The following is a 20,207-nucleotide window of genomic DNA, read 5'->3' as shown; positions in this document are numbered from 1 at the left end:
CTAGAGAATTAGCCGGTTCGAGGTGAGTAATGATTGTAAATGATGCCCTGAGGGTTTGAAACCCCGGATTGCACATCGTAGTGCTATATTGAGGTGAGACACGTGCTGGATGATGAGCGCAGGGTCTTTTACTACTGGGGATTGTGACTTGGTCCGTCCTGATTGATGATTTTACTGCGTATTTTACTGAAACTTATTTGTTATCATCATGATTTGGGTTGTTTTCCATATTTGGGCTTCATGCCAATTATTTGAACCCTTCGGGGATTTTTATCACTATTTCCTCACTGTTTTAACTTATATTTAAACTCAGTCCTATTGATGATTATTATTTTACAAACTCAGCCACTTTTATACAGATTTGAAACTCAAATGATATTTCTAAATGATATTTTGGGCTAAGAACTACTGTTTTACAAATGCCCGAGGGGCTTATGATGATTTTCGTACTGAGTGAGGCCGAGGGCCATATGTAAGGATATGCTGAGTGATATGAGGCCGAGGGCCTACGATACTTTATATGCCACGTGGTGGCTTGAGTGATGTGAAGCCGAGTGATATGAGGCCGAGGGCCTATGATACTTTATACGCCATGCAGTGGCTTGAGTGATGTGAGACCGAGTGATATGAGGCCGAGGGCCTATGATACTTTATATGCCACGCGGTGGCTTGAGTGATGTGAGGATATGCTGAGTGATGATGCCACGAGGTGGCTTGATATAGCGCTTAGGCCGTAAGGGGCCCCTCCGGAGTTTGCACACCCACAGTGAGCGCGGGTACCCATTATACTGAGTGATTGATACTATGCTCGAGGGGTTGTTATGAGTGATTGTGAGGTAGCCCGCAAGGCTGATACTATTCTGAGAGTGCGCCCGAGGGGCTGATACTGTACTCAGTGACTGATACTGTGCCCGAGGGGCAGATTTCTACTTGTTATTCTGATACTGTGCCCGAGGGGCAGATTTCTACTTGTATTTTGATACTGAGCCCGAGGGGAAGATTTCTACTTGTTATTTACTGCCAAATTACCTATTTTAATTGTTTTAAAAGAGATTTCATTTGATACTTCACTGATTTACTGGTTTTAAGTGATTTCACTGCTTCTGTATAGAATGATTTGTGCTTGTACGTGTTTTCTTGCTTTCAGCCGTTATTTATATTTATTACTCACTGAGTCGGAGGACTCACATTACTCCCTGCACCTTGTGTGCAGATTCAGGTATGTTTTGGTTGATCGGAGGCAGAGTCATCAGAGTTTGGCAAGGTAGCTGCCGGCGTTCGCAATACTGCTTTTCTCTCTCCTCATTTCATTAGTCTGTATTTGTACACTCTAGGCTTTTAGTTGTATTTATACCCTAGTAGATGCTCGTGACTTGTGACACCCCAGTTAGGGCTGTGTCGGGCTGGGTTTCCACATTTTATCTATATTTTCCGTTATTTGGTATTATTAATTGTACTATAATTGTGTTAAATAACTGTTTAAAAGGACGAATTAGGTTAGACTGGCAAGCCTTGTCTTCACGAGAGGCGCCATCACGACCAGGTTCGGGATTTGGGTCGTGACAAGTTGGTATCAGTACAGTATAGGTGATGTAGCACTCCTGTAGCTCGCAGGAATCCCACATCGGAAAAGAGAGGGGGAGTCCTGGGCAATATTAGTAGGACTTGGACCTACATGTGCATAGGCCTTTTCCCCATGTTCGATTGGGGGAGAACAAAACCGTGAGGGCGAAGCCCAAAGCGGAAAATATATGCACAGTGTGGGTCGGGTCGTGACAATTGGTATCAGAGCCGACTCTCAGGTAGTACGATGGGTGGGTACCCACAACGAGGACGTTGTGTTCTTGTTGGTGGGGTGAGTACAGTATAGGTGCTGTAGCACTCCTGTAGCTCGCAGGAATCCCACATCGGAAAAGAGAGGGGGAGTTCTGGGCTATATTAGTAGGACTTGGACCTACATGTGCATAGGTCTTTTCCCCATGTTCGATTGGGGGAGAACAAAACCGTAAGGGCGAAGCCCAAAGCGGACAATATATGCACAGTGTGGGCCGGGTCGTGACAGTTGACCTTAGATTGGATCTTGATGCTCTTTGAAGAAAAGATTATGGCTCATTCTCGATTGCTTGATTTGAATTTGGCAAAGTAAAACTTGAGAAGCTGGGTTGCTGACACCTTATCAAAGCTAACTCCAACTATCTTGTGAACAAAAGACATCTTTCTTCTGGTAAAAAAACTGAAACTTCAAGCTTTAATCGTCACTGGTGCTTTACGACGGGGCCTGAAAAGTTATCAAAGATGAACAAAACGAACAAAATTTTCTGCCCCAGTTTGGCGCTTAGAAAATTTTGTGAGTTATTGGGTAAAGCTATAGATTAGCTTATTTTATTTGAAAGATGCAAAAATGATACTGAAGTCTCCGAATCGAATGTGCTTCTCTTAGGAGTAGAATTGATAAAGCTTAGACTAAGTGGTGCATCTCCCATGGGTAGAATTGGAATGACTGCTGGGATTAATGATTCATATTAGGAAGTGCGTCTCCTAGGAATAAAGATTCATATTTGGTAGTGCGTCTCCTACAATGTGAGGTTGAAAGACTTGGAGGGGATGTAACCCGGGGTTGGTGCCCTGTATCACTGAGAAAGAAGGTAACCAAGGGTTGGCACCCTGTGTCATTGAGAAAGAATGTAAGCAGGGGTTGGCGCCCTGTATCACTAAGAGAGAATACAATCAAGGGTTGGTGCCCAAACTAGGAAGTGCGTCTCCTACGAGTGAGGTTAAAATATTTGGAGGGAATGTAACCAGGGGTTGGTGCCATGTATCACTGAGAAAAGAATGTAAACAGAGGTTGGTGCCCTGTATCACTAAGAGGAAATGTAACCAGGGGTTGGTGCCCTGTATCACTGAGAAAGAAATGTAACCAGGGGTTGGCGCCCTGTATCACTAAGAGGAAATGTAACAAGGGGTTAGCGCCCTGTATCACTGAGAAAGAAATGTAACCAGGGGTTGGACCCCTGCATCACTGAGAGGAAATATAACCATGGGTTGGCGCCCTGTATCACTGAGAAAGAATAGCCAGGGGTTGAACCTGTATCACTGAGAAAGAATGTAACCAGGGGTTGGCGCCCGGTATCACTAAGAAGGAAATGGAACCAGGGGTTGGAGCCCTGTATCACTAAGAGGGAAATGAACTAGGGGTTGGCGCCCTGTATCACTGAGAAGAAATGTAACTAGGGGTTGGCATACTGTATCACTAAGAGGGAATATAATCAAGGGTTGGCATAGTTTGATGTAAGGTGTGAGCCTCTTCAGTTGCAGTGAAAGTTCCCGACTCTCTTGTGCTATCCCCCCTTTTTCAGCCTGACATTACAAAGGTAGACTTCATCCACCGGACCCTGTATCAGTGAGAAGGAATGTAACCGGGGGTTGGCACCCTGTATTACTGAGAAAGAATGTAATCAGGGGTTGGAACCCTGTATCACTAAGAGGGAATGTAACCAGGGGTTGGTGCCCTGTATTACTAAAAGGAAATGTAACCAGGGGTTGGCGCCCTGTATCACTAAGAGGGAATATAATCAAAGGACCCTGTATTAGTGAGAAAGAATGTAACCAGGGGTTGGCGCCCTGTATCACTAAGAAGGAATGTAATAGGGGTTGGCGCCTTGTATCACTAATAGGAAATGTAACCAGAGGTTGGCGCCTTATATCACTGAGAAAGAAATGTAACCAGGGGTTGGCACCTTGTATCACTGAGAAAGAATATAACCAGGGGTTGGCGCCCTATATCACTAAGAAGGAATGTAACCAGGGATTGGCACCCTGTATCACTGAGAAAGAAATGTAACCAGGGGTTGGCACCCTGTATCACTAAGAAGGAATAGCTAGAGATCGAACCTGTATCACTCAAAAAGAATGTAACCAGGGGTTGGCGCCCTGTATCACTAAGAAGGAATGTAACCAAGTGTTGGCATCTTTTATCACTAAGAAAGAATGTAACTAGGGATTGGCGCCCTATATCACTAAGAGGAAATGTAACCAGGGTTTGGCGCCCTGTATCACTGAGAAATAAATGTAACCAGGGTTGGCGCCCTGTATTACTGAGAGGAAATGTAACAAGGGGTTGGCGCCCTGTATCACTGAGAAAGAAATGTAACCAGGGGTTGGTGCCCTATATCACTGAGAAAGAATGTAACCAGGGGTTAGCGCCCTATATCACTAAGAAGGAATAGCCAGGGGTCGAACCTGTATCACTAAGAAAAAATTTAACCAGGGGTTGGCGCCCTGTATTATTGAAAGGAATGTAACCAGGGGACGTACCATGTACTACTGAGGAGGAATGTAACTGGGTTTGGCGCCCTGTATTACTTCTACCCGGAAATAAGAGCTGGATCCCCTAGGCGAAAAGGTTCTACCTGAGTTAAGCTAAAAAAACTAAGCCTGGGCAAGAGTACTTCTACCCGGAACTATGAGCTGGATCCCTCTAGGCGAAAAGGTTCTACCCGAGTTAAACTACAAAAACTAAGCCTGGGCAAAAAGTACTTCTACCCGAAAATATGAGCTAGATCCCCCTAGGTGAAACGGTTCTACCCGAGTTAAGCTAGTAAAAACAACCTGAGCAAAGAGTTCTTCTACCTGGAACTATGAGCTGGATTCCCCTAGGCGAAAAGGTTTACATGAGTTAAGCTACGTGAAAACAACCTGAGCGAAGAGTACTTCTTCCCGGAACAATGAGCTGGATCCCCCTGGGCAAAAAGATTCTACCCGAGTTAAGCAACGTAAAAACAACCTGAGCGAAGAGTACTTCTATCCGGAACTATGAGCTGGATCCCCCTAGGTGAAAAGATTCTACCCGAGTTAAGTTACGTAAAAACAACCTGAGTGAAAAGTACTTCTACTCGAAACTATGAGTTGGACCCCTCTAGGCAAAAAGATTCTACCCGAGTTAAGCTACGTAAAACACAACCTGAGCGAATAGTACTTCTACCCAGAACTATGAGCTGAATCCCCCTAGGCGAAAAGGTTCTACCCGAGTTAAGCTACGTGAAAATAACCTGAGCGAAGAGTACTTCTCCCTGGAACTATTAGCTGGATCCCTTTAGGCAAAAGATTCTACCCGAGTTAAGCTACGTAAAAACAACCTGAGCGAAGAGTACTTCTACTCGGAACTATGAGATGGATCCCTCTAGGCGAAAAGATTCTACCCGCGTTAAGCTACATAAAAAACAACCTGAGCGAAGAGTACTTCTACTTGGAATCATGAGCTGGATCCCTCTAGGCGAAAAGATTCTACCCGAGTTAATCTACGTAAACAATAACCTGAGCGAAAAGTACTTCTACTCGGAATCATGAGCTGGATCCCTCTAAGTGAAAAGATTCTACCCGTGTTAAGCTACGAAAAAAACAACCTGAGTGAAGAGTACTTCTACTCGGAATCATGAGCTAGATCCCTCTAGGCGAAAAGATTCTACCCGAGTTAAGCTACGTAAAAAACAACCTGAGCGAAGAGTACTTCTACTCGGAATCATGAGCTGGATCCCTCTAGGCGAAAAAGATTCTACTCAAGTTAAGCTCCAAAAACTAAGCCTGGGCGAAGAGTACTTCTACCCGAAAATAAGAGCTAGATACCCCTAGGCAAAACGGTTCTACCTGGGTTAAGCTATGTAAAACAACCTGAGCGAAGAGTACTTCTACCCGGAAATATGATTTGAATCCCTTTAGGTGAAAAGGTTCTACCCGAGTTAAGCTACGTAGAAACAACCTAAGCAAAGAGTACTTATACCCGGAACTATGAGGTGGATCTCTCTAGGCGAAATGATTCTACCCGAGTTAAGCTACAAACACTAAGCCTGGGCAAAGAGTACTTCTACCCGGAAATAAGAGCTGGATATCTCTAGGAGAAAAGGTTCTGTCTGGGTTAAGCTACGTAGAAACAACCTGAGCGAAGAGTACTTCTACCCGGAAATAGGAGCTAGACCCTCTAGGCGAAAAGGTTCTACCCGAGTTAAGCAACGTAAAAACAACCTGAGCAAAGAGTACTTCTATCCGGAACTATGAACTAGATCCCCCTAGGCAAAAGGTTTCTACACGGGTTAAGCTATGTAAAAACAACCTGAGTGAAGAGTACTTCTACTCGGAACTATGAGTTTGATCCCTCTAGACGAAATGATTCTACCCGAGTTAAGCTACGAAAACTAAGCCTAGGCGAAGAGTACTTCTATCCAAAAATAGGAGCTGGACCCCCTAGGCGAAAATATTCTACCTGGTTAAGCTACGTGTAAACAACCTGAGCGAATAGTACTTCTACCCGGAACTATGAGCTGAATCCCCCTAGGCGAAAAGGTTCTACCCGAGTTAAGCTATGTGAAAACAACCTGAGCGAAGAGTACTTTTACCCGGAACTATGAGCTGGATCCCCCTAGGCAAAAAGGTTCTACCCGAGTTAAGCTACGTGAAAACAACCTGAGCGAGGAGTACTTCTACGCGGAACTATGAGCTGGATCCCCCTAGGCGAAAAGGTTCTACCCAAGTTAAGCTACGTGAAAACAACCTGAGCGAATAGTACTTCTACCCAGAACTATGAGCTGGATCCCCTTAGGGGAAAAGGTTCTACCTGGGTTAAGCTACGAAAAAACAACCTGATCAAAGAGTACTTCTACCCAGAAATATGAGATGGATCACCCTAGGCGAAAAGGTTCCACCTGGGTTAAGCTGCGGAAAAACAACCTGAGCGAAGAGTACTTCTACCCGGAACTATGATCTGGATCCCCCTAGGCGAAAAGGTTCTACCTGGGTTAAGCTGCGTAAAAACAACCTCAGTGAAGAGTACTTCTACCCGAAACTATGAGTTGGATCCCCCTAGGCGAAAAGGTTCTACCTGGGTTAATCTACATAAAAATAGGAGGTGTGAACAATAGTGATGTATGCCGAAAGTAAAAGAAAAATGGAGATTTTAAGGAGCTTATGTTTGGTGACATTTGTTCTTTTAGAATCACCATTCTGCATGCTATGTTCCAGCTTCAAACAAAGAAAAATTTGTGAGTTTTCAAAGTGGTGGTTGGTTTGTGGCCTTGGTGCCCTCAGTAGTTTGGTTCGCAGCCACTGTCGTCGAAGAACCGATTCTGTCAGTGTGGCACCGAGATGCTTGACTGCTCTATATTATTTTCTAGAGACCTTGGCTTTCCAAACTTTTGCCGAAATGGTTGGCCACGTGGGACTCAACCTTTTCAACTTCATTTGCCTTTATAGGCACTTCAATTTGATTTTCTTCTTCCAAGAGTTTTGATTTCGAAGCATCGGCCGCCATGGCCAGTCGAGGCCGACTTGTGCCCCCTGATGAGGCTGGGTGCCCTTTTGCATATTAGCTTGTATCAAATGAGAATCTTGTAATCCTTTCTTTGTCATAGTTTCGAAACAGAGTTAAACCGAAATGGATTCAAAGAAAACAAACAATGGAATGGAGAATGAGTTTAAAACAAGAAGTGTCCCTTTCGGGGAAAGGAAAAAAGGACTTATCTAGAGTATATGTGGACTTCAATGAACATGACATGCCTTTTGGACTGGATGCCTGATCTGTGTAAACCGTCCGACTCTCAGAAATTCATCACAACTTTTGCCTTAAAATCGAGAAACCTAGCCAGGACTCTGTCGATGCCGATGGCTGTGAGAATCCTCTTTTCGATCAGGGGCGCCCTTTGTGGGTTTTCACGAGTTGACCTCTCTCATTTCTCTACTCACCATCGCCTTATAGTGCTCTTTGCGAGTTTTCACTAACAAGACTCTCTCATTTTGATTTCTTTGCTTACTATCGCCTCACGGTGCCCGTGTGGGTTTTCACCAATAAAACTCTCTCATTTTATTTCTTTGCTTACTGTCGCCTCACGGTACCCGTGTGAGTTTTCACCAATAAGACTCTCTCATTTTATTTCTCTCATTTGATTGCATTGGATCCAAGTAGTTGTATCCTCCAATTTTGGACATCTTTACTGATTGATCGGAAGGACTTGAATAGGATTTGGGGTAAAAAGAGTTTGGACTGAATTACAACTTTGGAACCTTTCAGGCGAACCATCACTTTGGGAATTTGGATTTTTATTTTGGTGTGATTGAACCCCAAAGAGAGGCTGCCTACGTATCCTTTCGGAATCAAGTCGAACGTAGTTCAGGACGTTTGTTTTTTATTTTTTTGTTTTGTTTTTTTGTTTTGTTTTGTTTTCTTTTTCCTTTTTTTTTCATTTTTCATTTCTTTTTCTTCTTTTCTTTTTCTTTTTTTCTTTTTTCAATTTCATTTTTCCAATATTTTTTCAATAACACTTTCAGGTTCCAAAGAGGGCAATCAAAGAAGACTAACCGGCTCAAATGAGTTTGCAAAGGGTTAAGTGTTTGGATAGTGAGAAAGAAAGTCTTCTTTATCCTAACCGGAGAACATTTATGCTATATAGAGGATCCAACATTGTACCTTTTGACTGTATTTGCATTGGCAGTTGTTTCAAGGACATTTCCTTCGATGTGTACCAAGTACAGCGCACTCTTTGGCAGTACTCTTGTTGCAATGTATGGACCTTTCCAATCTGGAACTAATTTTCCTTCAACTGTTCCAAATCTTTGTTTTATTTCCTTAATCTTATCCTCACTATGATCTAATTTTTGATTCATTACTTCGAGGTCTGATAGCTTTTCAGGATCTGGGCATGAAGTCTGCAAGCATGTCATGTTATTGAAATCTGCATTTAACAGAACTGGAAAGAAAAATAAGAAAAGTGACAAGACTAAGAAAAGAGATATTCATGGACAATGAAATATTAATTTCATTTGATTTTTTTTTTGATTTTTAATTTTTTTCCAATGTTTGAAGATATAAGGGTTTACATCAGAAAGTAAGACAATAAAGTAAAACATCCGGATCACACCCTAAGATAATCCGAACGCAGAAAGGATAGCAAGACTGGCTACCGAGACTCCCTTTTTATAGGGAACTTTCAGGCTTGGTGACCGTTTTTTGGCTTTTCTTCTGTCTCGTCAATGGCTGCAATGACCTTCAGTGCTGGATCAAATTCCTCATCTTCACAAATCATTCCGACTATTGGCCCGTTGTTGTGTGCAGACAACAGATTGTTCATCATATCAAGAGCTCCTTCATCCTGGTTAACAATTCTTTCAGCTTCAATCAAATCTTCAACTGCACTTTTGAGGGTCCAACAGTCCTCTGTACTGTGTCCCACTACTCCAGAGTAGTATTCACATCTAACATCAGCTCGGTGCGAGGGGGACTCGGGGTTCTGCCGGTTCGCGGCCACTAGCTACAATAGATCTAGCTTGATTAGTTTTTGGAACAAGCTTGAATACGATTCACCAATAGGGGTGAACTGATTCTTTCTGAAAGACTCTCTTGGGCGAGGAATGTAATGGGGATCATTTGGTTGAGGATTATATGGAGCTTGGTAAGGATGAGCATTTCTAGGAGGTAGAGCTTGGTTATCTGTATAATATTGTAGCCGCGAGTAAGATTGCGCATTCATCACCACATAGGGACGCAGTGCCACAACATAAGCAACATGGGGACAATAGTGTTGTGGGATCTTAGGAAGCATATATGATTGGTTGAATGACCTATGGGCCCCCTCGAGCCAGAAGCTATCATGGTTCCCCCTTCTCTTTTCTTTCTGTCACTCTTTTTTCATTTTTTTTCACTCAATCTTTCTCTTTTTCCTTTTTCTTTTACTCAATATTTTTCTTTTTTTTTCACTCAGTTTGTTTATGATTATGATCAAATCCGATGTGGATTGCCTACGTATCATGGCGCCGCATGAATCAGAAAATTACATAGTTAAGTGAAATAAGAAATAAAGTAAACAAATTAACTCTCGTTTTTTTACTCATATAGAAATAACTCCAAAGAAAGCTCCTAACAAGAAAAATATTTTGGATTTTTTTTTGTAGAAAGAAAGGCTTCAAAGAAAGAATTTTTGGATTCTTTTTTTTATTTCTAATTTATTTTGATTTTTTCAGAATTATTGAAAGAAAGAGTTCTACAGAAAAAAGTTTTTTTTTAGAATTTTGATTTTATTTCTTTTTTAAAAAAAATTATTTATTAATTTATTGCAATTATTGAAAGAAAGAACTCATTAAGAGAAAAAAGATATTTTTGCATTTTGAATTTTTTTTTTTAAATTTCTGAAAGAAAAACTTCTAAAAAAATATTTTGGAATTCAAAAAAAAAATTGGCTTTTTCGTTTTTTTTAAAAAAAAATTCAAAAGATAGAAAATAATTTTTTTAGATTTTGCTTTTGTTTTTTTGAATTTTCACAAGAGAGACTTCTAAAGAATAAAGATTTTTTTTTATTTTCTAAGTAAATAATTCTAAGACGAAATTAAGGAAAGGGAAAATATTTTTTTGGATTTTGTTTTTGAAAATTGGGGGTTGGAACCGATGAGGTTTGCCTACGTATCTCACATCCGGTGAGAATCAGACCAACGTAGTTTAGTAAACTGGGTACTTTCTCTTTTGATTTTTAGGAAAAATTAATTTTTACACCTCACGCCAGACTACTACAAAATCTTAGTAAAGAAAGTTTTGTTTGTGCTAAGAGAAAGTGTTTAAATAAATCCCGCTCAACTAATTTTCTAAAGCCAGTCAACAATGCAAGCAAGCCTTCCAAATGATATAATAAGTAGCACAAAAGTGAAGATAATGGTCTCAAAAAGGATACCTGTCTTATACGGACCCGGCCCCTGTGCCGAGTTTCGCTAAGTCAAATGCACGTGATGCACATAAAGTGAACCTAATAGGGATATCCAGCATGAGGTTTGTTCTTTTAGGTTTTAATCCTGGTGGAGAGGTATCTAGACCGGCTTACTCGAGCGGACGACTCGAGCCGAGGAGGGTCAGCGTACCGGTAGCATTGCTTTCCGGCTTAACTAGTGGTGTTCCCCGCTTAAAACATGTGTGACTAAAAATCCTTAACCGGGTGACAAACACCTCGGCTATCTCAAAGAAAGCAGGTTATGTCAAGCAAATGCCCAAATTTTAATCTCAAGAAGACTCAGAGGGGGCGCGTGAGAAGAAAATTTATATGTACAGTTCAACATTATCAAAGCAGCAAAAAGCGAACATGTGGCACATTAGGCACAAACAAATCACAATATATACAAAAATTAATAAAGCCAAATAAAAAGACAAATATGTACAAGCTCGAATTCTTGAAAGTTCCCCAGCACAGTCGCCAGAGCTGTCACACCCCTTTTTTACCCCTCCAAAAAGATATATGTGTTATGGATTGTGGGTTAAAGGGTTTTTCCAATTAAAGTGACAAACTTGAGTACGAATTATTTTATTTACAGAGTCGCCACTTGAAATTGATTTTTGGGTGTTTCAAGTCACCTTTTTATTTGAATCCCTAGTCAAAGGAAGGTTTGACTCTATTTTTATCGGTCTGCGAAAACAAAGTTTGGGTAAGGAATTCTATTGACGTGGAAGAAAGTGTAAGGCATTCCTCGAGTCCTGTGGTTCTAGCACGGTCGCTTTATTGACTACATTCGGCTTAAATTAATTTTGGATAAAACTGTGATTTATTTGATTTTTATACTTTTCTTATGTCTGCTTTTATTTATAAAAATAAAATAAAAAATAAAAATATTTTAATAATATTAAATTTTCAAAAACGCGCTACTAGTTGCCTAGCATTATAAAAAAAATTAAGAAGTGCTTAAACTCCTTTTTCTATTACTTATTCGACAAAAAAATGATATTATAAAAATTATTTTTTAACTAATGCAAGACATTAAATCTAGGTAAGTTCATGCTAAACTTTTATGGTATTGGGCCACTTATTTTATCTAACAAAAGATAAACTGTCGATTTTAAAGAAAACTCAACTTACTTTCTATTGTCATTATACCACAGATTTTAGCTTATTTGACCCATGTTGCTTAAACTGAGTAAATTTGACAGAATAAAATTTCAATCACATACATAAAGAAGAAAAGATAATTTAACTAATTTCTAAAAGATTTACATGATGATAATACTAATATAACATTCATCTTGAAACAAAATCATATCTAACATGTTCCATCAACCCAAACCAAATCAAATCCTTCTTATTATCATAAAAAATCTGCAATATAAGAATTTGAAAGTTACTTGGTTTGTAGAATAGTAATATACAGTAGTGCAACAACAGAAATATGGCAGCAAATACAACAGAAACAACAACAACTCAAGTGTTAAGACAACCCGAAAACCTTACAGAAAGACCGAGAACCAACTCTAAAAAAGGCTTATACTTTTCTAAAAGTTTGCGCTCTAAGATTCACTCACAAAGCTCACAATTCAGCTTGCTATCTTTATGTTCAGTTGCTAATTTTTCTCTCAAATTTTTTTTGTCTGTCTAGATCTCTTGTCTATGTTAGAAAAGAAAATGTGTCTCCTTTATATATCAAAACAACTAGCTATTTTAAAAATTAAAAATCAATCTTTTTGACAAATTTTCTACAAAATCTGCTCTTAAATTCAAAAAGCAATACTTTCTAGTTCAAATCTTGTCAAGTATTTCAAATAAAATCTGCTATCCACTATTCAAAGACAGACTTTTATTCAAACACTGTCCAAAAGACTATATTTTCTTACCAAATAATTTGACTTTTGAGTGTTGTACTCAAAGAGTCTTGAAGCAGTAAATAAACAACCAAACAAGTACCATATACTCTTAAGTATTCTTCACTACTCACTTTTATCAATACAAAACTATTTTACTACTTCAACAACTGCAAAAACAGAAAATTTAACATTTCAAACTTCAAAAACTAATGCTAAAATAATTAATAATAGACAAAATAAAATCTGAAAAATAAAAATAAAATAAAAAATCAGCCACAAAAAAAGAATAGAATTTTTATCATTTTACAATTCAAGTGGCCGAAAAAATGGTGGTATGCCAAAAGAGGGTGTTCGGGAAGGTCGCCGGAATTTGGCCGGATTTTGGGGAAGAATTGACATCAATTGGTATGTCTTGAGGAGCTCTATCCATTGATGTAGGTATTGTGGGGTGGTAGTGGTTGGAGCTTCAAGAATTTGGGCAAAAAAGCGACGGGTAAAATTTTTTAGATCTAATATTCAAGGAATTTGAGAGGTTTTTGAAGGATTTGGTTTGGAGATATGAAAAGAGGAGGTTGTTGAGATTACATGGTGTGAATTTGAAGGTGTTTGGAGGTGGTCCGTCACCGGTGGGTGATTTCCGGCGGCGGCGTAGAGGCGACAAAGAGAGTGTGAAGAGACAGAGAAGAGAGAGGAAGGAGAAAAGAATTGTGGGTGAAAATGGGGACAATTTTCAGATTTTTTTAGGCTTTAAATACATAGGCCAAGAGTGAATGAGAGTCATTGGATCAAGATGGAATGGATGGGTAAGATTTGATCTTGTTTCCTTTAGTGAAACGACGTAGTTTTATTATGAAACTACGTCGTTTTGATCCGGGTCTTGGCAAACCAACAATTGGATTGGGTCGGCCGAATTGGGCTAAAAAATTGGGCTTGATTTGTGCATAACTCAACTAAAAATGACATTAATCCAAATCTTAAAACCCCCTTAATAATCCAAAGCTAGAATCTATAAACACACACAATAAACCTATAAAAAATATAATGTAGGAGAAATAGAAAGAGCAAAAATTAGATGTTTACACATGAACGATGGACACGATCTACCACAATAAAATCACCTACCGATGTAGACACATACATAGGAGCACTCAAAGAATCACTAGGCATGACCAGATACGGTACAAAATAAGACAACACATATGAGTATGTAGACCCTGGATTAAATAGAACTGAAGCATCTCTACTACAAACCAGAACAGTACCTGTGATAACTACTTCGGAAGCATCAGCCTCAGGCCTGGTTGGAAGGGCATAACATCGGGGTTGGGCCCTACCACCCTGAACTACATCTCTGGACGGCCTGCTGTTGGCTGGCCTCTAGCTCCTGGAGTACTGGGGTAGCAATGAACCCCTCTGGGACCTGAGATGGGCCCACCGGAACTGCCTGGGCTGGAACCTCATCATCAAAGTCAACCTGAGGCTCCGCCGCTGGTGCTGCTGCTCTGGGTTGAGCTTTGCCCCTACCTCGGCCTCGGCCTCGCCCTCTGCCCCTACTGCTGGGGGCTCGGGCTGCTGGTTGGTGGATGAGGAAGCGCGTGTTCTCGTCATCTGCGAAAGAACAGAGTAGAAATTCAATTAGTATTGAGAAACCAAACCGTACGACAGGAAAGAATAGATGTGAAGTTTTTCCTAACTCTGTAGCCTCTAGGGGATAAATACAGACGTCCCTTTTACCGATCCCTCAGACTCTACTAAGCTTGTCTGTGAATTGTGAGATCCATGTAACCTAGAGCTCTGATACCAACTTGTCATGATCCAGATTTTCCACCCTCGGGAGTCGTGATGGAGCCTACTAATGAAAGCTTGGCAAGCCAACTATTTGAACAAATTACCTTTTTCAAATTCTAACCCTTTAACAATTATGAAACAATAGCTTATAAACAGCGAAATTTAAACAAGCGGAAGAAAAAATAAAACTATTTAAATATATCCAATATAACTTCTTAAAAAAAGACTATCCAGAACTGGTGTCACAGCTCCCAGACGGTCTAGGAGTGCTACAAACAAAGTCTGAAAGATAAATAATACACTATTTCTAAAATACGTAAATGAAACAGGATGAAGGGATAGAGGGAGACGTCAGGGCTTGCTGACACCTGCAGGACTACCTTGGATCTCCGTATGGACTGAAGGCAGCCACCCAAGCTAAGGTCCGAAAGCTGCTGCTCCAGGATCTGCATACAGTGCAGAGTATAGTATCAGCACAACCAACTCCATGTGCTGGTAAGTGCCTATCCTAACCTCAGCGAAGTAGTGACGAGGTTAGGACCAGACTACCAAATAAACCTGTGCAGTTAAATCATATACAGCGAAAAAGAAGAATAGTAATGTACAGTTAAATATGGGAGAGGGAAAACATGTTTTGGGGAAACATCAATTAATAATAGAAAGACCGCAGGTAAATACAAGGAATACCACCTCTTAATTATCAGCAAGAATCAGGATTCAAACAAGTGTATGGCATCACCCTTCGTGCTTTTACTCTCGTCCTCACCAAAAAAATCAATATAAATTGCACGGCATCACCCTTCGTGCTTTTACTCTTGTCCTCACTATGAAATCAGTATAATCAGCACGGAATTATACGTCGTGCGACACGGCATCACCCTTCGTGCTTTACACTCTTCCTCACAAAATCATACACGGCATCACCCTTCGTGCTTTAATACTCTCTCACCAAAATAATACATGGCATCACCCTACGTGTTTTAACACTCTTCCTTACCCAAACAACAATCATAAGCAATAAGGCAAGGAAATAAGTAAGATTGCAATAAAATCCCGGCAAGAGAACAATAGTTCAACATTCAAATCTCGGCAAGGAAATAATATCAAAAGCATCAACATCCCGGCAAGGGAGATAGCATTAAAAGCAACAACATCCCGGCAAGGGAGACAACATTAAAAGCAACAACATTCCGGCAAGGGAGACAATATAATAATTCTCTTTTTTTTCACTTTTACTTCACAACTCACTTCACAACTTGAGCCAATGCTCTATAGAGTTCAAATGCCAATCATACTTCCACAATTCATTATACAACTTGAGCTAACGCTCTTCGATACTCAAATACCACTATTTACTCCACAAACTTTACTCAACAATATAAATCATCACAAAAGGCATGAATAATACAAACGGAGTCAGAATAATCATAATACAAGACTCACGGGCATGGTTGATACCAACACATAGATACTCGTCACCATGCCTATACGTTGTACTCAACAAATATTACATAGGAAATAAGACTCGACTCCTAATCCCTCAAGCTAAGGTTAGACCAAACACTTACCTCGATGCCACAAAAGTAATTCAAGTCTCAACTATCGCTTTACCTCTTGATTCCACCACCAATTCGCTCGTATCTAGCCACAAGTTACTTAATTACATCAATAAATGTTAAATTAATCAATTCTAATGTACGAAAATAAGTTTTCTAAAGTTTTTTCGAAAAAGTCAAAAATCGCTCCCGGGCCCATATGGTCAAAGCCCGAGATTCGAACCAAAATTCGATTGCCCATTCCCCCACGAACCCAAATATATGATTTGTTTTGAAATCGGACCTCAACTCGAGGTCCAAATCCCCAAAATTTGAAAAATCTAGGTTCTACCCAAAACACCCAATTTTTCCCATGAAAATCATTGATTTTGAGTTGAAATCAATAAAAAGATGTTAAAGATTAAAGAAAACAAGTTAGAAATGACTTACAATGGATTTGGAAGAGTACTTGTCTTTGAAAAATCGCCCAAGAGTGTTTTGGTTTGAAAGAGTTTGAAAAATGGTTGAAATGCGTCTAAGTTGTGAATTTACAAGTTGCAGGTATTGCAATTGCGACCAGGGTTCGCAATTGCGAACGCCTCAAACTGCTACTCTTGCATTTGCGACCAACTTTCGCATTTGTGAAGTCGTTTGCGAAACTTGTCGCATTTGCGATGACTGGCTTCTACTGAAGGCATCGCATTTGCGATGTGAACCTCGCATTTGCGAGGTAATGTTGGCCCTGGGTTTTTCGTATTTGCGACATAAGTCTCGCATTTGCGAGCCGGGCCTGCAATATACTAGCAAATTCCTAAGTGCAGATTTCACTCCGTGGCCTATTCAAAACTCACCCGAGCTCTCGGGGCTCCAAACCAAACATGCACACCAACCTAGAAATCTTATACGGACTTGCTCGTGGATTCAAATTACCAAAATAATATCAACGGCTATGAATGCATCAAAATCATGAAATCACTTAAGAACATCAAAATTTTCAATTTTCTCAAATAAGGTCTGATTCACGTCATTTCAAGTCCGTTTCTACCAAATTTCACAGACTTAACTTAAATCACATATAAGACATGTACCGGGCTCCGGAACTAGAATACGGGCTCGATACCATCAAATTTTAAACACATTTCATTTCCAAAAACTCATTAATATTCCAGAAAATAATTTTCTTTAAAAATTCATTTCTCGAGCTTGGGACCTCGGAATTCGATTCCGGACATACGCCCAAGCCCCATATTTTCCTACGAACCCTCCGGGACCGTCAAATCATAGGTCCGGGTCCGTTTACCCAAAATGTTGACCGAAGTCAACTTTAATTCAAATTTTAAAGACTAAATTAACATTTTCATCACATTTGCACATAAAAGCATTCCGGATATATGCCCGGATCGTGCACGCAAATCAAGGTGAGGAAAAATGAGGCTTCTAAGGCATGAGAACACGGAATTTACTCGTCACAGTAACGTGCATAGTAAGATTTGGATTTCATTTTATTACCAAATGTATGATAAAGTTATACAGCCACACGCCAAATGTTCATTTCTGTCAAAGAATTCATGGTTCTCATAATCACCACCTGGTGATGTGAACTTGGAATATCATTTGTGTTATATACTGTTCCTTCAACCTATTTATGTGAATATATTTGACCAGATGTGAAATTAAATAAATAAAAGACAAGGATTGTTATGTACATAAAGTAAATATATGTAAATTAATTACCTTTATTTTATTTTAACAACAATAAACGAGAGATTCTAAGAGTAAAATAGAGATGTTTAAAATGAAATAATTTTAATAAGAAATATACTCCGTCCGTTTCAATTTATGTGAACTTATGTCCTTTTTGGGTCGTTCCAAAAAGAATGATCCATTTCTAAATTTGAAAACAATTTAACTTAAACTTCCAATTCTATTCTTAATGAGAAGTTTTTATAATCACACAAATATTTTGATATGTTTAACACCACAAGTTTCAAAAGAATTGTAGCCATACAAATATTTTGACTTATTTAGAATCACAAGTTTCAAAAATTTTTACTTTTTTTCTTAAACTTTGTGCTCAGTCAAATAAATTCACCTCAATTGAAACGGAGGGAGTAACAATCTTTGGACGGACTAAATAGAAAAGAATACCACATAAGATGTGACCGAGACAAAGACAGAGACATTGGCAGAGACTCAGCCACCAAAGCAGAGTACACAGCTAGCTGGATGAGTGTACTAATTCTTCATTAAGTGGTCCAGTGAGTATCCTCTCCACATACTCAGCTATGAAATGAATGTGGTCACCTCTAGTTTGTGATTAGTGACTAACTAATATAGTACATATGTTGGGGAAACTATGAACATGGACTCTAAAATTATGTTCACTACTTGATTGTAGTTCAATGAAATCACAAGTACTCTTAACCCTACAATGGGTCCAATATTTGCTGCAGTTGGTGTACATTCAAACCTCTTTCTAACCATCGTATCTGTTTCGATTATTTTTTAGATGCTACAATGAAGTGTTGTCATTGAGGACATATATTATAACATAACATAAAAAATTAATTCTCAGAAAAATTTGACTTTTATAATGAATGATTGTTATGTATGAATGATATTATAGAAAGATCTGGTTGAATATAAACGTTCGTTAGATGAACAATCAATATAATTATGGTTGCAGTGGAATAACCACATGCATTTAGTAGTACATTATTTGTTATTGAACTTGTCTTGTGAAAAAGTTTCTTGAAACTTCATTTCACATTCAGCTTGATACTTGTGAGTGAAAAAGAGTACTAGCATTTGACAAGTTTGTATGCTTAGGATAGGATACCTTTCTTTCTTAGACGTATTGATGCAATTTTGTAGAACTTAAAAGTGTAAGCAAAAGAATAATGTAAGGGATCGGATGAATAATTTCATTGGAGTTAATAATGGCTGAATAAAGAAAATTGGAACTTTAGCTTTAATAAAGTGTGAGATTCTTCATTGCCAAAAAAAAAAAGTGTGAGATTCTTGTATTATACCTCTCGCGAGACAACAAGACACAACCTAGTATTAAATGGTTTATAATTTGAATCGTGATGTTCAAATTTAAATTTCAGCAGTCTCTTCACCTATGCTGTACACTTAAATTTTTTTCTTAATCTCCTACTAACTTACTTGGGTATTAGGATGTGAATCATAAATTTTGTAGTACTCTCGAAACAAATGAAGGGAGTTGGGAAGAAGTAAAGGTAAAAATATTTTTCAGCTTTCTTACGCATCGTTCATTAATATATTTTACTACATTAGAATTAAATTGAGACAATAATGCTAGTGCAATAGGAAATGCCGCAAAGTTGTGCCCATTTCTCAATTATTGGGGAGAGAGATCCATATTATACTCCCTTCGTTGTCTTTTACTTGTCTACTATTAACTTTGCATACCTCTTAAGAAATACTCTATTCGGTCCGCAATAAATGACCAATTTACTTTTGGCACGCCCATTAAAAAAATACTAAATTCTATACAAAAATACCTAGCATGACTAAACTACCCTTAATTAAATATTTAATGTGAGGAGTAAAAAAAAATTTTAGGGATATGTACAAAAGGATAATTTTGTAAAAACAAATTGAATTCTTTCTTGATTATATAAATGGACACTTATTTTGGACCAAAATAAAAAAATAAATTGATCACTTATTGTGGATCAGATGGAGTAATAAATAAAATGCGTAATTTATTATGATACACATATTAATTGGTATATTATTTTAATGAATTTAAAAGATGATTTGCAATGAATAATTAATGCTAACAGCAAAACAGCAAAAAAATAAATTATTTTTCTCTACGAAAAGTGACACAACTGAAAGTGAATGGAGGGCTACTCCCTCTGTGTACCACGTCTCATTTATAGAAGTACAATTCAAACGGATTTTGAAGTTGAACGAAACACGATATTTTATATTTTTTTTGAAAGCACAATCTAAACATTAACGGATTATTTTACAAAAAAATACCAGTATATTAGTTCTAAGCTTTTCCGTAGCAAAATAACTGAATGTAATTAATTTAAGAATATTATTAGTTAAGGCATTATCAACCAAAAGCTAAACATGATGAATATTTGCCCAAATTAAGTTGAATAAGACATTTGGAAGACGAGAGACAGGAACGCTAAATCATTAATTGAGAGATTAGCAGACAAATAAATTGGTGAATTCAGCAAAACAAGACATCCAACAGTCATATCAGTCAATAATAGAGGAAAGACATTAATACAAATATTTAAGTCGTG

This window comes from Nicotiana sylvestris, chromosome 7 (genome assembly GCF_000393655.2).
Source record: "Nicotiana sylvestris chromosome 7, ASM39365v2, whole genome shotgun sequence".
Classification (NCBI taxonomy): Eukaryota; Viridiplantae; Streptophyta; class Magnoliopsida; order Solanales; family Solanaceae; genus Nicotiana; species Nicotiana sylvestris.
This window is presented reverse-complemented; position numbering follows the sequence as displayed.